The 16751-nt window shown below is 57.1% G+C and overlaps 1 long non-coding RNA gene across 1 annotated transcript; it reads left to right on the forward strand.

Moving 5' to 3' along the window:
- The first annotated feature begins 14418 nt into the window (after nt 1–14418).
- Nucleotides 14419–15488, forward strand: LOC142824060 (uncharacterized). The gene is made up of 3 exons (XR_012899098.1): nt 14419–14496; nt 14728–14822; nt 15355–15488. It is a non-coding gene; the product is annotated as an uncharacterized LOC142824060 (long non-coding RNA).
- Nucleotides 15489–16751: the final 1263 nt, after the last annotated feature.

The following is a 16751-nucleotide window of genomic DNA, read 5'->3' on the forward strand; positions in this document are numbered from 1 at the left end:
GGCTACTCAAGTACTCTTCATTTCAATATTAAGCACACAGCAATCTCCTGGCTATATCTCCCTGATTATCTGGAATTGTTTCCTGTCTAACACCTAATGTTTCTTTTCCTGTTAAACTCAGGCCCAAATTGGCTAGCACCTTGATCTGCATACCTACAATCAACATTAACATACTTTTCTTCTTCCTCTTAAAAAGACAAACAGAATTCCTTCAACTTATTCAATTATTACAGCACAATTCATCTTTTTCTTACAGTATAATTCTTTCTACTTTCACACCCAGGACAGGGCTCCTGGTGATTAGCACGAGTCATTAGGGATTGTGGTTTCCATGGAGCCAGGCAGGGGCCGTATCTTGCTGAGGGTCTCACTGGGACCCATCCTGCGATCCCAGGGACACTGATCCAGCCCCAGTCCCTGTGTCCCATCCTCACTCCAGGGAATTGGCTCAGCCCATGGTGTATAGACACCCTGTATAACTAGCCACAGATTCCGGCTTTCTCACACCCTCCCTGCCCCTGAGTGTCTTTGTTCCACAGATGCCCTCGTGGGCCAAGGGAAACTGCAAGATGTCTTTGTAAGTGCCCCCCAAAACTCCCCAGCTCTGTGCCTTGCCTCACCCCACACCAATGCACCATGCACCCCCTCACTGCATATGAATACCCCCTGCTGTCTGGGATCAGGACTGTCTGGTGTGTGGCTGTGTGTGTTTGTGTGCTGGTTTTGACTCATACACATAGTGACTCTCTTCCCTCCCTACCCCAGGAGCCCAACCCCAGCACTGAGGGACTCACCTATGCCGAACTGGACCCCCCAGCGCTGCAGACTAAGCGGGGGGCCCTGTCCCCAAACCCATCCTGTATGCCGCAGTCAGCACCTGTCCTCTGCCCCCATAGAGGAAGTCACTAGATCAATGGGGCAGGGAGGATGGTCCCCAGAGAGTGATGCAGTGACACCCCCCAGAGAACAGGCTCAGCTTATGGTCTCTCCTGAATCCCTTCCCCCACCCGCACCTGGTACTGCCCCACCCAGTCACATGCCTCACCCTCAGTCCCATGGGTACATGCGCTGGTCTCAGATTCCCTCCCCTCTCCCTGTGGGCACACACCCTGGTCTCAGACCCACCCCCATGGGCCCACCCCCTGGTCTCAGACCCACCCCAATGGGCCCACCCCCTGGTCTCAGACCCACCCCCATGGGCCCACCCCCTGGTCTCAGACCCACCCCAATGGGCCCACCCCCTGGTCTCAGATCCACCCTGTCCACTCCTGTCTATCTGCAATACTCACTGAGGAAAACGATGGTGAGAGCAGATGCCATAATGGGCCAGTGAGGGGCACCAGCCACACCCCTTTTCCCAGCTCTACCCAGCCTCAAATAAGGAGTTCCACTGCATCCACCACCCCTTGTTTCTCATCTGCAGGCAAAATCTCATGTGGTCACAGTTACCAGAGGTCTCTGCAAAACCGAGGAAACCCTGAAATCATCAGCCTAGCCAAATGTCCAGCAGCACCAGCTTGTCCATGTCTCTGTGGGGAGGGAGGGAGGGAGGTCGTCTTCTTTGGGGAGGGTACACTAGGCTGGGAGCCGGGTTGTCATAATCAGGAGTGCTGACCAGTGTCTGGTGACTAAGGGGTTAACCCTGTAGCTAGCCAAGTATCAGGTGGTAAGTCAATAACAATGCAGGTAGAAAATTCAAACTGAAAAACAGGGGTTTTCTCTCTCTCTTCTGTGTTTGAGAGGTAGAGTAGTCTCTTCCAAGACTGAGGGAAATGGGAGAATGGGAAGCGACTGTCTAGGAAGGAGTACGGCAGAAAGGGATCTAGGGGTTATAGTGGACCACAAGCTGAATATGAGTCAGCAGCGTGATGCTGTTGCAAAAAAAAACAAACATGATTCTGAGATGCATTAACAGGTATGTTGTGAGCAAGACATGACAAATCATTCTTCTGCTCTACTCTGCGCTGGTTAGGCCTCAGTTTGAGTATTGTGTCCTGTTCTGGACACCGCATTTCAAGAAAGATGTGAAGAAATTGGAGAGGGTCCAGAGAAGAGCAACAAGACTCATTCAAGGTCTAGAGAACAGGACCTATGAAGGAAGGCTGAAAGAATTGGGTTTGTTTAGTTTAGAAAAGAGAAGATTGAGAGGAGACATGATAGTCGTTTTCAGGTATCTAAAAGTGTGTCATAAGGGGGAGGGAGAAAACTTGTTCATCTTGGCCTCTGGGGATAGTACAAGAAGCAATGGGCTTAATCTGCAGCAAGGGAGGTTTAGGTTGGACATTAGGAAAAAGTTCCTAACTGTCAGGGTTGTCAAACACTGGAATAAATTGCCCAGGGAGATTGTGGAATCCCCATCTCTGGAGATATTTAAGAGTAGGTTAGATAAATGTCTATCAGGGATGGTCTAGACAGTATTTGGTCCTGCCAAGGGGGCAGGGGACAGGACTCGATGACCTCTCGAGGTCCCTTCCAGCCCTAGTATTCTATGATTCTATGATTCTCTCTCCAAGAACGGATTTCTTAGAATGTGTAAGTAGGGAAAAGTTTAGCTAGTCCGTCAGGATTTGTTGTTTTCCTTGTTTGGGGATTTGGAAATAATGTCTAAGCTGTTAATTGTGTTTTTCTTTTTTCTTTGTAACCAAGTTTTAGCCCATGGGGTTTCCCTGAGTATCTTTATCAATTTGGTGGCTCTTTCCATCTAACCACTTTAATGTGCTTGCTACTGTAGTTTTATTTTGATAATAAAGAATTGTTGTATCTTGTAATTAACCGGGATTGGTTGATTGTTGTGTCCTTAGGACTCAGTGCCTACTTACAAGGGCAGAGTTCATTGTTGTCTGTGAATCTCCTGTTTTCCCAACTCCAAGTAAAACAGAGCTTGGGGCACGGGGAGAGTATTACCTTAGGTAGGAGGTTTCCCAAGTGATCTCTTCCCTGGTTTTCTTGGATTTACTTAGGTGGTGGCAGCAGATTCCCCAAAATCTGGGTATTAGGATTTTTTTAGGGGGAGGAGTTGTACCAGAGCCTGCAGAGGCAAGATTTTGGAGTGCTTTTGAGGGACCCACTTCTGCATTCATCATGCCAGAGTTGGGGACAGCCTTGACACAGATGTGTACAGGATCTGAAATTCAGTCTTTGACTGACCATTTAAAGGAAGGTGTCATAAGGCATGTGCTTGAGGGGGCAGAGTTAAGGGTGTTTGGGAAACAGTAAGTGGCATTTCTTGGTTCCGGAGAGTTTGACTATTCAAAGCCTACTGCTTAGCCTGCAATCCTGCCCATGTGCAACATGAGCCCTGGCACCATGAGAAGAACAGGTGTGATGGGGAGAAAAGCAGGTGTGATGGGTTTGATGCTCTTTACTGCATAGCTGAGTGGGGATGGCAACTTTGCAGCTTTACACTCTTGCGCAATGCCGTTATTCCTGAAAATAATCGGCGTAACAGCATCGCGCAAGAGGGTTTTCCTTGCACAGAAAGGGGCAGTGCAGACAGCTCCTTCTGGCGCAAGAGACTGTTCTGCAAAAATGGTGGCTCATTAGGCGATATTCCACGCTTAGCCTCATTTGCATATTTCTCAGGCAAGAAGCCGCGAGTGCAGACATAGCCTGACTCAGCCAGCCGCGAGTGCAACAGGGCCTCATTTATCCCATCAAATGCAGAGGGGCCAGATCAGATCAGCACAAATCCAGATTCTCTGGGGAACGGGGCAGTGCAAGGCTGCAGCGCCACCTAGCGGCCACAGGAGGAATTGCCGGCCCTTGTCCCTGTGGGTACGTCTACACTACAGCGCTAGTTCGAACTAACTTAGTTCGAATTAGTTAATTCGAACTAAGCTAGTTCGAACTAACGCATCTAGAACTAAAAACTAGTTCGAACTAGCGTTTTGCTAGTTCGAACTAGCAAGTCCACATTGAGTGGACTCTGAACAGGGCTTAAGGATGGCCGGAAGCAGTGCCGGCAGGGCATAAAAGGAGGACTTAAAGCATGGAGATGCTGTCTCAGGCTAGCCGAGGGCTGCGCTTAAAGGGTCCCGACCCCCACCCCGGACACACAGTTCTAAGGGGTGCCCCGCTTGCAAAGAAGTTCTGGCTTGGAGTGCCCTGAGTGCTCACACTGGGCACATCACACCACTCGGCCATCAGCCCGGCTGCACTTGCCGCAGGCTGCCATCTGGGGAGAGGGAGTAATTGGGGGGCTTCAGGAGAGCTTCCACCCCCAGAAGCCCGCAGAGCCAGCCCAGTCCTCCCCATCGGGGGCTCGTACCCCATTCCTCCCTCACCTCCTTCCACTTACCCTTCCCTAGCCCCCCTTCTTATTGATGTACAAAATAAAGATAACGTTTCTTCCAACATTGACTCTGTCTTTATTGAAAAAAACTGGGGGAGACTGGGAAAAGGAGGTGGGAGAGGGGAAGAGAAAGGCTGGGATAGGGGAGGGCAACTAACATGATCAGGGGTTGGGAACAGGTCCCAGATGAAGAAAGGCTACAGAGACTGGGACTGTTCAGCTTAGAAAAGAGGAGACAGAGGGGGGACAGGATAGAGGTCTCTAAAAGCAGGGGTTGGGTGGAGAGGGTGCATTCAGAAAAGTTCTTCCTGAGTTCCCATAAAGAAGGACTAGAGGACACCAAAGGAAAGGAATGGGTAGCAGGCTTGAAACTAGTAAGAGAAAGTTGTTGTTCCCAAAGCAAATAGTTAACCTGTGGAACTCCTTGCTGCAGGAGGCTGTGAAGGCTACAACTAGAACAGAGTTTAAAGGGAAGTGAGATAAAGTGATGGAGGTTGGGTCCACGGAGTCCTATTAGCCAGAGGGTAGGAGTGGTGTCCCTGCCCAAAGTTTGTGGAAGGCTGGAGAGGGATGGCACGAGACAAATGGCTTGGTCACTGTCTTCAGTCCATCCCCTCCAGGGTCCCTAGGGTTGGCCGCTGTCGGCAGACAGGCTACTGGGCTAGATGGACCTTTGGTCTGACCCAGGACGGCCATTGTAAGCTCAGGGCTCAGTGTCGGGGGTCTCAGTGGACCCCCTTGATTTTCATGCACACCTGGTCCTGGGTGGCCAGGCTGGCAGCTCTCCTGCCCTAGACAGCCACTTTCCTGTGCCTAGTGCGGAGATCGTGGACGAGGTCCACGATGTCCGCACTAGCCCAGGAAGGTGCCCGCCTCTTGCGGTCCAGGGCAAGCTCCCGGGAGCCGCCAGCCTGGTCCCGGCAAGAGGGGGAGGGCTGGGGGGCATCGGGTGGGTGGCTCTGTGCCGTGCCAGGTGCAGGGTCTGCTAGCTGGGTGCTGGCAGGCTTGCACCTGGCACGGGCACCGTAGCCAGCCCGTGCCCCTTTAAGGGGTCCGGGGCCGGGAGGGGGGCATAGAGTTTCCCTGGTGTTGGCCAGAGTGGCCACCAGGGAAACCTGGGGAGGGCTAGCCTCCCACTAGTTCGAACTAAAGGGCTACACAGCCCTTAGTTCGAACTAGCTAGTTCGAACTAGGCGTTAGTCCTCGTAAAATGAGGTTTACCTAGTTCGAACTAAGCGCTCCGCTAGTTCGATTCAAATTCGAACTAGCGGAGCGCTAGTGTAGCACCTATTAAAGTTAGTTCGAACTAACGTCCGTTAGTTCGAACTAACTTTGTAGTGTAGACATACCCTGTGTGTGCTGGTTGGGAGGTTCCCATGGAAAGCAGCACAGTAGAAGGTTGGAAATAAAGGGCTCTAGTGCCCCCCCAGGAGTGTGTGGCCCCAAGGACCATACGAGAAGGGGCTGTCGCCCTGAAGCGGGTTCCCCCAGGGCCAACGGGCCAAGTGTGGATGTGACCTGTGGGCCCATGAGAAGGGGAATGATGTTGGTCTCCAAGGGAGGGGAACACCTGGCCTGGGGCAAGTCCCTTCAGCTGAGCCTGCCCAGAGATGCTCTCAGCATCTGTATCGTTCTGCAGCTGGCGGGGGGGGGGGGGGGGGAGAGGGGGAGGGAAGGGGCTGTCTGTGTGTTGCTGGGGGAGGCTTATGAGCCTGGCTCCCCACAGCAGGTCTAAGGGCTGCCCAGGCCCAACCAGGATCTGCAAACAGAAAGGGCTTGGTTCTTAGCTGTTACATGGGAGTCCTAGTTCCCAACCTCCTCCTCTAACCCTTAGTCCCCACTCCCCTCCCAGAGCTGGGACCAGGGCCAAATGTGCCTGACTACTAGCTTACTCCTGCCAGGTAGCCAGCAGCTGCACAAACACAGCTTATGTCCCTCTCTAGGGGCCTAGCCACACACCCACTGGCAGCTCAGTGGGCAAGGTTTATGTGGCACATGGGAAAGTTCCTGAGTCTCTCCTGGTTGGTGACCCATTGGGTTGAATAGAATTTCTCTTGCTCCCATTTTCTTTTGAACCTGGCTGATTTAATTCACAGGCTGACTAAAGACCCTTAGAACCAAGCGTTACAGCGTAAAGCCGCCAACACCGCTCAGCTATGGTGCAAGGGGCAGTGAACCCAGGTGTTCCCCTTCATGCCCATTCCTCGCATGCTGCCAGGGCTTGTGTTGCACGTGGGCAGGTTTGCAAGCTGAGCAGGAGGCTTTAAAGAATCAAAGCCTCCAAAGCCAGGAAATGCCACTTACTGTTCCCTAAACACCCTTAACTCTGTCCCTTCACTAACAGGCCTCACAACAGCTTCCTTTAATTGCATGATCACTTCCTGATTTTATTTACATGAGTCACCAACCACTTGGATCTAGAAACAAAGAAAGGGGGAGGGGAATCGTCATGGAAATAATGGTCAGTCCATGATTGAATTTCAGAACCTGTGGTCTCCTGGCTCCCCACAGACAGAGGAGACTTCCCTTTCTCCCCACAGGGATACGGACAAGCTGGAGCTGCAGGACACTGAGCCAGGCTGATCATTTCCTCGGTTTTGCAAAGACCTCTAATTAACTGTGATTGCACGAGATGTCACCTGCCGATAAGAGGCAAGGGATACCAGAAGAGATGAAATATTATTGACTTCCTGTAGCTGCAACCACCAGCTGAGTACCTTATTTGAGGAGGGGTGGAGCTGCGCATTAGGGGATCGGTGGTACCCTTCACTGTCCCATTATGGGATCTGCTCTCACCATCCTTTTCCTCGGTGTGTATTGCAGAGAGCCAGGGGCATGCGCCTGTGGGGAGATCCGAGACCAGGGCATGTGCCCATTGGAGGGAAACTGAGGCATGTGTCCAATGGGGAGGGTATGGGTCTGAGCGGCTGGATGTGGCAGAACCAGCTGCAGGAGGGTTATGGGGAGACCATAAGGCGAGACTATTCTCCCATGACAACTTGCTTTACTTAAGAACCTTGGGTGAGGGACCTTGTCAGAGGCTTTCTGGAAATCTAAATGCACTATCTCCACTGGATCCCCCTTGACCACATGATAGTTGATTCCCTCAAAGAACTCTGGCTATTAGTAAGGCATGATTTCCCTTTACAGACACCATGTTGACTTTCCCCAACAAATTATGTTCATCCATATGTCTGACAATTTTATAATTGTCACAGACTGGCCTGACTGCATCCAAGCACACCGAGGTGGGGCAGAGTCCCTGGTCCCATGGTGCAGTGGGGGGAAACTGAGGCACAGAACAAGGCAGGGTCACCCAAAAGGTGCTGAGTGAGCCAAGGGTGCACCCCACATAAACATGCCCATCCCAGGACCCCGCTCCTCTACCCTCTCCTCTGCTCCCAGTGGACATGCCTAACGTACACATTGCGGCTGCAGTGCGGGCATTTTGCTCAAGAACAACTGTTCTTGTGCAAAAACTTGTGGCACGTCTACACTGCACATGAATTTTTGCGCAAGTCAATTTGCAGTGAAGCATCAGAAAAGAGGCCTTCTTGCACAAGAGTTATTCCTCTCCCCACGAGGAATAAGCCCCTTTTGTGCAAGAGCTGTTGTGCAAGAAGGCAGCGTGGACAGGCTCCAGGGGCTTCTTGAGCAAGACACTTTTATGGCTAATATGGCCAGCAGAGCTTTCTTGCGCAAGAGAGCATTCAACTGCCATGGACGCTCTTGTACAAAAGCACATGGCAGGGTGGAGGCGCTCTTGCACGAGACCTTTTGCGCAAGAACTCCTGCGTGAAACAGTTCTCGTGCAAGAAGCCTGCAGTGTAGGGCAGGGAGCAGCCTGTGGGGCTACTGGAGCTGCTGGCCGCAGGATGCCCAGTCAGGGAGTGGGGGGCACCCCTAGGAATGGCTCAAACTTCCCAGAGGGGCGGCTAGAGGAAGGACATTTGCCTGGCAGGGGTGAGGTGGGGGGGGGCAGTGACCTCACAGTGGCTTTGGGCAGCCCTCAGCATATAAGGCAAAGGGCAGGTGGGGAGGTGGTGACCTCACAGAGGGACCCACATCTCAGGCTGATAAAGGGGGGGGGCGGGCCCAGGGGACTTTGGAGACCCCCGGTTGCTTTAGCTCTGGTGCGTCTCCTCCTCACGGTTCCTTTGTGCTCTGTGAGTTCCACATCCCGACACCTTTGTGCAAAAGGTAAGTGCCCCCAGGGGTTTGGATCCCGCCCGGGGCCGGCTGGGTTCCTCCATCCCGCCCGCATTTCTGCTCTGTTCTTACCTCTTCTGTGCCCTTCCCCTGCTGCCCCCCCCCCCCCAGCTTGTGACACAACAGACAAGCTGAGGGATGGGGTGAGATTTGCAGGAGCCCGTGGGGCGGGGGATGCAGCCCCCGTTGTGGGGACTGGTGAGGTGGGGCTGGAACAGGTCTATGCCGGTGTCTTTCAGAAGAAAGCTCCACCCCCCACAGCTTAGACTCGCCCCTGATTGGCTGAGCAGGGGCTGTTGATGGGTAGGAGACTCAGGGTATGTCTACACTAAAGAGTTAATTCGAACTAAGCGAATTCGAACTAACGCGTCTAGAACTAAAAACTAGTTTGAATTAGCGTTTTGCTAATTCGAACTAGCATGTCCACATTGAGTGGACCCTGAACAGGGCTTAAGGATGGCCAGAAGCAGTGCCGGCAGGGCATCAGAGGAGGACTTAGAGCGTGGAGATGCTGTCTCAGGCTAGCCGAGGGCTGCGCTTAAAGGGTCCCGAGCCCCACCCCGGACAGACAGTTCTCAGGGGTGCCCTGCTTGCAAAGCAGTCCTGGCTTGGATTGCCCGGAGTGCCCACACTGGGCACATCACAGCACTCGACCATCAGCCCGGCTGCACTTGCCGCAGGCTGCCATCTGGGGAGAGGGGGCAATTGGGGGGCTGCAGGAGAGCTTCCACCCCCAGAAGCCCGCAGAGCCAGCCCAGTCCTCCCCATCGGGGGCTCGTACCCCATTCCTCCCTCACCTCCTTCCACTTACCCTTCCCTAGCCCCCCTTCCTGATGTACAAAATAAAGATAACGTTTCTTCCAACATTGACTCTATCTTTATTGAACACAACTGGGGGAGACTGGGAAAAGGAGGTGGGAGAGGGGAAGAGAAAGGCTGGGAGAGGGGAGGGCAACTAACATGATCAGGGGTTGGGAACAGGTCCCAGATGAAGAGAGGCTACAGAGACTGGGACTGTTCAGCTTAGAAAAGAGGAGATGGAGCAGGGACAGGATAGAGGTCTCTAAAAGCAGGGGTTGGATGGAGAGGGTGCACTCAGAAAAGTTCTTCATGAGTTCCCATAAAGAAGTACTAGAGGACACCAGAGAAAAGGAATGGGTAGCAGGCTTCAAACTAGTAAGAGAAAGTTAAGTATCAGAGGGGTAGCCGTGTTAGTCTGAATCTGCAAAAGCAACGAGGAGTCCTGTGGCATCTTAGAGACTAACTGAAGTGTAGGAGCATAAGCTTTCGTGGGCAAAGACCCACTTCGTCAGATGCATGTAGTGTAAATTTCCAGAGGCAGGAATAAATATGCAGGCCAGGATCAGGCTGGAGATGAGGAGGTGGATCCAATCAAGGAGGATGAGGCCCACTTCTAGCAGCTGATCTGGAGGTGTGAATTCCAAGAGAGCAGAAGCTGCTTTTGTAGTTAGCAAGCCATTCACAGTCTTTGTTTAATCCAGAGCTGATTGTGTCAAACTTAAAGATGAACTGTAGCTCCGCAGTTTCTCTTTGAAGTCTGGTCCTGAAGTTTTTTTGCTGCAGGATGGCTACTTTTAGATCTGCAATTGTGTGTCCAGGAAGATAGAAGTGTTCCCCTACAGGTTTTTGTATGTTGCCGTTCCTAATATCAGATTTGTGTCCATTGATTCTTTTAGGTAGGGACTGTCCTGTTTGGCCGATGTATATAGCAGTGGGTCATTGTTGGCACATGATGGCCTATATTACGTTGGTGGATGTGCAGGAGAATGTACCAGTGAGAGTATGGCTGATCTGGTTAGGTCCTGTGATGGTGTTGCTGGTGTATATATGTGGGCAGAGTTGGCAGCGAGGTTTGTTGCAAGGATTGGTTCGTGAGTTCGAGTGATTATGGTGCGTTGTGTAGTTGCTGGTGAGAATCTGCTTCAGATTGGCGGGTTGTGTGTGGGCAAGGGCCGGCCTATCTCCCAAGGCAAATAGTTAACCTGTGGAACTCCTTGCTGCAGGAGGCTGTGAAGGCTACAACTGGAACACAGTTTAAAGGGAAATGAGATCAAGTCATGGAGGTTTTGTCCATGGAGTGCTATTAGCCAGGGGGTAGGAGTGGTGTCCCTGCCCAAGGTTTGTGGAAGGCTGGAGAGGGATGGCATGAGACAAATGGCTTGGTCACTGTCTTCGGTCCATCCCCTCCAGGGTCCCTAGGGTTGGCCACTGTCGGCAGACAGGCTACTGGGATAGATGAACCTTTGTTCTGACCCAGGATGGCCATTGTAAGCTCAGGGCTCAGGGTCGGGGGTCTCAGTGGACCCCCTTGATTTTCATGCACACCTGCTCCTGGGTGGCCAGGCTGGCAGCTCTCCTGCCCTAGCCGTCCACTTTCCTGTGACCTAGTGTGGAGGTCGTGGACGAGGTCCACGATATCCGCACTAGCCCAGCTGGGTGCCCGCCTCTTGCGGTCCCGGGCAAGCTCCCGGGAGCCGCCAGTCTGGTCCCGGGAAGACGGGGTGGGCTGGGGGACATCGGGTGGGTGGCTCTGTGCCGTGCCAGGTGCAGGGTCTGCTAGCTGGGTGCTGGCAGGCTTGCACCTGGCACGGGCACCGTAGCCAGCCCGTGCCCCTTTAAGGGGTCTGGGGCCTGGAGGGGGGCAATAGAGTTTCTCTGGTGTTGGCCAGAGTGGCCACCAGGGAAACCTGGGGAGGGCTAGCCTCCCACTAATTCGAATTAAGGGGCTACACAGCCCTTAATTCGAACTAGTAAGTTCGAACTAGGCTTAATCCTCATAAAATGAGGTTTTCCTAGTTCAAACTAAGTGCTCCGCTAGTTCGATTTAAATTCGAACTAGCGGAGCGCTAGTGTAGCACCTAGGAATGTTAGTTCAAACTCACGTCCGTTAGTTCGAACTAACATTGTAGTGTAGACATACCCTCAGGTCCTTGCAGTGCCTGTGCAAGACTGAGCCGATAAGCAAGGGGCCATTTGGGGGCTGGGGGCAGTTGCTCTGGGGAGTTGGAACCCCTGGATTTCGCTCTTCAGGCTGCGCCCCAAGCTCCCCTTTGCTCCTCTCATTTGCAGAATGGCCAAACGCTTCAGACAATTCTTTAAGAATACCCTGAAGATGGCCCCAGGGCCGGTGGGGAGCAGCTCCTCCGTCCCCGCGGGCGGGGAAGCTGAATCCCACCAGCTCGGGGCGACTCGCCCACCGGCCAGGCCCACCCGGACCTGGCTCCAGGGGCGGCTGGGCAGGCGGGACCCAGCCCAGCGGGGCAGCCGGGTAGGGTGGCTCTGGGGCCTCCTCCTCTGTGGAGAGAAACATCTGCCCCGGGAGCCCAGCCCCCATTACTACCAGGGGGCATCGCCCTGCCCGGCCCCGGGGGACCTGCCAGTCTCCGGGAGCCCCCAGCCCATCGCTCCCTGCACCAGCCCCTGTAGCTGTGGGTCCAGGTCCGTCAGCAGCAGCGCCTGGGCCTCCAGCTGCAGCCGGGCCACCTCCCGCAGCCGCTCAGACCCAGGTGAGGGGCCGTGAACACGCTGGGCCCAGGGGCTCACCCAGTACCTGGAGGGCGGGGGGGAGGGGCAGCCCCCGTGTCTGCCCTGCAGCCAGGGCAATGGATGGGGGCGGGGGCTGCTTGGCTCTCTTCTTCCTGGTGGGGGCTCTGCTGAGGGCGTTGGCAGATGTGAGGGTGGCAGGGGGATGGGTCCCTGCGAGGGGCGTGTGGGGCCCAACCTGCCCTGGGTCCCTGACATGGGGGCGCGTGACCCCTGCTGGCCGCTGGAGTCACCCTGTTCCCTTCCCTCCCGCACAGAGTCCCCCTGCGCCTCACCGGAGCGCTGCCGGGAGCGGGTGGACTCCTGGGTGGAGGACGTGTCCATTTACGACATCGAAGAGCAGCTCCACACCCGGGACACGGTAGGAACCTTCTCCACATGGGGGGGACCCGAGTGTGTCCGGCCCCTTCCCAGCACGTTCCCCCCCCCCAGGAGGGGCTTGTCCCTGGGGATCCCCCTGAGGCTCCTTCTCCTGCATGACATGGGCCCCCCAAGCTGGGGGCTCTTGTCATGCACCAGCTGGGCCCCCACAAGCCTGGGGCAGCAGTTGGGGGGGGAGTGTGGGTGCTTGGACAACCAGCAGCTCCCACCTCCACTCCTGGGAGACCTGAGCCCTGCCGCTGCCCGGGGGGGGGGGGCAGGCCCCAGGCTCACAGACTCTCTCTGGGGTGCAGAGCCCAGCCGCCCTCCAGCGGTTCCTCCTGGCCATCTCCACCGCCTGCCTCGCCGCCCTCCAAAGGGGCGAGGGCACCCTGGCGACACGCTGCAGCAGGGACACCGTGGTGGCCAGGATTGTGGTGAGCGAGTCGCGGTGGCCGGGAGGAGGGGAGGGGATACGAGGGGTGGACAGGGGTCTGCCTGGGCAATGGGTGTGGGTGGGGGACCTGGAAATGGTGGGGCCAGGAGAGCTGGAGGGGGTGGGTGGGTGGGGTTGGTGGAGGAGGGAGGGACAGAGAAATGGGGCAGGTCTGGGGTGCTGGACAGGAAGGGGGATTCGGGACAGGGAGGGGTCTTCCCGGGCCATGGGGGGCTGGAAGGGAGCCGAGCGGGCTGCTGGGGATGCGCCTGGGGAGCAGGGATGAGGAGGTTCAGAGGCTGGTCACCAGGGCAGTGAGGGGCAGGAGACGGCGTGGGGACAAGGACTGAGCTGGTCCCGGTTTGGGAGGGGGGTGCTGGGAGGGGCCCTGTGCCGGGCAGGGGGGCTACAGGGCAGCGGGAGGCAGTGGGGTTGGATCCTGCTGGGTGGGGGCGCTGGCCGCGTGAGCGTCTCTTGGGGGCCCCAGTCTCACACGCCCCTTTGTCTCCTTGGGTCTCCCAGGAGATCATGGAGGCCTCCCCCCCACCTCTGGTCTTGGCCAATTGCCTCAGCGCCGCCTGCAGCCTCAGGTACCGACCTCCCCGACCCCCCCCCCCCCCCAAGAGCAGATCCCCTGACCAGGGAGTGGGAAAGTCTCTGTCTCCTGCTGCTGAATTAACAGTCTCTGCCCCTCTCTCCTGCCAGCACCCTGAAGCCTCCCCTGCGGGCCCAGCTCCTGAGCCCCCTGCTGAGGGCGGCCGTGGGACAGACAGTGTCTGGGGACTGGCAGCAGGAGCCCACCCACAATCAGGTACGTCCCCTCACTCGCCCCCCCCCCCCCCCAGCCAGGAGCAGGAGCAGCCTCCGGCGGCCTGGATCCCCCAACCCCAGCCCCCCCTCTGACCCAGAGCTCCCCCTTGTCTTGCAGGAGTTCAGCCGGGGCCTTGCTGACATCCTCGATGTCCTATTGGGCAATCTCCTCGCCGAGTCCCCAGACACCGCCCGGCTCCAGCTGATTCTGGAGGTGAGCCCCGTGGGGGGGACGGGGCCATTGGCCCTGCTTCCCCGGGGGGTCGAGGGAGGGGCTGTGTCAGTGGCTGGGGGGGGGGGCACAGTCTGAGAGGAGCCCCAAGCTCTGCCCAGAACTGGCGCCTCCCTACGGGTCCTGACCTGCCTCTTTCCCCCCCAGCACCTGAGCACGTGGCTGGAGTCCCGCCTGCCCCAGGAGCGAGCCAGGGCCCTTGGCAGCACCACGGCCCTGCTGCGAGTCGCCACCACCCTCCCGGGGTTTGACGTAAGTGACCTCGGAGCCGGGGGGTCTGGGGCTGCAGGGCGCGGGGCTGGGAGCGTCCCCGGGAGGCAGAGGCAGGGTCGGGAATGGGCCGGGAGTGATCCGCGTTCCCCTTTCCCCGGGGAGGGGCGACTCTGGGCCTTTCAGGGAGCGGCCGTTTGTGTGGGACAGGATGCTGAGGGACCCCCCCCTCTTCTCTCTCCCCTCAGAACTCAGCCGACTGGCCGAGGATGGGTCACCACGTGGCCCAGCTGGGCCTTTTCATTTCGGACCCTTCCGAGGACGTCAGCCGGCTGGCCCGGGAGGGGGTGCACCGCCTCTTCCAACTAGTCCTGCACCACAGGGGTAAGTAACCCAGCTGGGAAGTGGGCCCCAGGGACACCCTGAGGGTGCCGGCGGCAGGGGGAGGGGACCCAGCCCTTTTCCCCAGACTGGCCCAAGGGGGGATGCGTCCCTCTGTGTTCCCCTCCTTCTGCCCCCTGTGCCCCTCCATTTGCCCAGGGATGCCTGCAGGGGCCCGTGGGAGGGGAAGGGCTCAGACCTGCCAGCAGAATGACCCTGTTCTGTCTCTTCCAGGCCTCAACATCCACCAGGCAGAGGACCTGTGGTGCAGGCACTGGTACAAGGAGAGGTGGGTCCTGGCTCACAGCAACACCGTGAGGGTGGGAGAGGTAAGGACGCGCTGCCAGGGCAGGGCAGGGCTCGGGGGTGGGGCTGGCTGGGGCCCTCGTGCGGGTAGGACGCGGGGGGGGAAGCGGGGAGTGAGTCGCTGATCGAATGGTCGATGCATTTTCCCTCGACTATTCGAGCCGTGGACAGGGCGGCGCTGCCCCTTTGTGACGCTGTCCCGGCGTTTCAAAGGGGCGGCGCTTCCTAGGGGCAGTGACGCACGGAGCCCGGATCTCCCGTAGGAGGGGAACCAGGGCGAGGGGGGAGGGGGAAACACTTTTTGATGGAGGCCGCTCCAAGATGTTGGCCAGTGGCCTAGGGCTGCTCTGTTGTGCGGAGGGGGGTGAGGTCTGGGAGGGTCTTGGGGGCAGGAGGAAGGGGTGACCCGAGGCAGGGGTTAGGGTGCAGGGTGAGGAGAGCATCTGTGTGCAGAGTCTGGAAGGGAGTTTGGGGAAGGAGGAAGCTGTTTTAGCCCCAGGAGTTGGGGCCGGGCTCTGGGCCGTCAGCTGAAACCTCCTGTGCTCTTGATTTCAGGTCTTTGGGCAGCTCTTCACACCAGAGCAGGAGAATGCCTTTCTGGAGACGGCTCTGCACGCTGCCCGCTCCCCCCTGCGGCGCCACAGCAAGGCCGGGCTGGTCCTGGCCCACGCCCTGCATGGGCAGGCCCATCAGCTCCTGGAATACATGGTGAGCAGCAGGAGCAAATGCAGGAGAATGGGGCAGGGGCAGGGTCTCCTTCTCTTCCCCTCAGTGAGTCCCCCCCACCCCTTTCCTCAGGCTGCCCCCACCCCATGTCCTACCCGCATGGTTGGGGGAGAAACCGTGTCCTAGGAGGCGGGAGGGGGCAGAGGTGTCAGGAGCCCTGCGGGGGTCAGGAGCTCCCCCTACGGGCTGCAGGCCTGACAGGCGTGACCAGAGAGCAGAACAAGTCTCAGCGCAGGGGGGAGGGGGGTGGAAATCCCGGGGGGCCCAGTACCCCTGAGTCCTTGGGGGATGAACCGCTGACGGATTCTGCTTCCCTTGCAGCAGGAAGACAGCCAGTGAGGGAGCTGAGGAGCCAGCAGCTGCGTCCCCCTCTCCCCAACCCTCCTAATTGTATAGAACTGGATTTAAACTCTGATTAAACAACATTTGAAAAAACATTTGTATCAGGCTTGGTCAATAATTTTTAATGGGGGGGCATTTTGGTAACTGATCAAGGGCCACATTTCTACCGAGGGGTTTGGGGTCTGGGACGGGGTGGTTGGGTGCAGAAGGGAGTTTAGGGTAGGAGCCTGGGTGCAGGGAGGGGGTGGAAGTCTGCCCTGGCTGGGGGGCAGGGCTGGAGGAGAGTTAGTTAGTTTCTGTCTGGGAGCATGGAGGAAGCAGCCTCAGCTACAGGCTGGGGGGTTTAGAAGCCGAGACCCCCTTCCCTATATCAAGGGGGGCTGAGGCATCCTAGACCTGCCCTGAGCCTGATGACATCTGTGCTGTGCTGTATCCTGAAGAAGCAATAAACCACCTCTATTCTACCGGCTGGTGGAGTCTGTTCGTGCCATTACGGGGGTGCAGGAGGCGGGGGACCCCAACGCGCCGTCACAGGGTGTCAGAGAGGAGTCTGGCCTGGGGGAGGGGTGTCGGGGGGGTGCAGGGTCAGGGAGGGAGCTGTGACCTGGGGAAAGGGGGACGCAGGTTCAGGTGGTTGCCTGGGACAGGCAGTGGGGGAGGGGATGTGGGTGCCGGGGCAGGCTCTGGCTGGGGGGCGCTTACCTAGGCAGCTGCATATGGGGGAGCCCAACTGTCACCTGAGGGGATGGAGGAGCCCGACTGTCACCTGAGGGGACGGGGGAACTCAATTTTCAACTGTGGGGAATGGAGGAAACAATGTGGAGGGGAGGGAGCGAGATGGGGGGGTGAATTGTTCCCGGAGGGGAGATCTCCCTGGCTGGGGG

The sequence above is a fragment of the Pelodiscus sinensis genome, unplaced genomic scaffold (genome assembly GCF_049634645.1).
Source record: "Pelodiscus sinensis isolate JC-2024 unplaced genomic scaffold, ASM4963464v1 ctg37, whole genome shotgun sequence".
In the NCBI taxonomy this organism is placed as follows: domain Eukaryota; kingdom Metazoa; phylum Chordata; order Testudines; family Trionychidae; genus Pelodiscus; species Pelodiscus sinensis.